Here is a 685-nt window from a genome sequence, read left to right as displayed (position 1 = left end):
TTATTATCACTTAGGTTTCTCCATAAGATTAACTAATATCTTAACTCTAAGAACTATAGTTGAGCTCCATTTCACCAGATCCTCAGAGGCAAAAAAAGAAGACATAACAAATCGCCTTAACATCAACAAAACAACTGTGTGTAGAAGGCTAAGAAGATACAAGGAAGGAGAAAGATTAATAAGTACCCCTTGACGTGGAGAGCCTGCTGCACAACCATAGATAAAGACGAAGAGTTATAAACTTCATTTCCAAGCATCCATTCTCAAACCTATTTTCAATTTTCATTAGTAATCAACCCATCATTAGCCAGTGATAGGCATTCTGGGAACCTAGCCGTTAGGAAAATATTTGTAACTGACCTTATTTACAAAAGGAGAAGACAACCTATGTTCACCTCTAGATATTGAGCCGAGAGAGAGAGAGAGAGAGAGAGAGAGAGAGAGAGAGAGAGAGAGAGACTTGATGCATACCACCGAGTGTATCCACTTTATAGATCGGTTTTTATTACTTGTGGATGTCTGATTTTTGTGTAGGATATGGAGGAATTTTATTTTCTTTGGTAACTAAAACCTTTCGCTTCCATTCGTTTCATCTCGCCCAGTTTGGCATCCCGGAAATATACCACCAACTGCATGGCTGCATATTTATTTTATTCTGTCTTTTTCATTTACTTTGTATTGACAC

The sequence above is a fragment of the Palaemon carinicauda genome, chromosome 5, assembly GCF_036898095.1.
Source record: "Palaemon carinicauda isolate YSFRI2023 chromosome 5, ASM3689809v2, whole genome shotgun sequence".
Classification (NCBI taxonomy): Eukaryota; Metazoa; Arthropoda; class Malacostraca; order Decapoda; family Palaemonidae; genus Palaemon; species Palaemon carinicauda.
The sequence above is the reverse complement of the archived record's forward strand: the minus strand, read 5'-3'. Positions refer to the sequence as shown.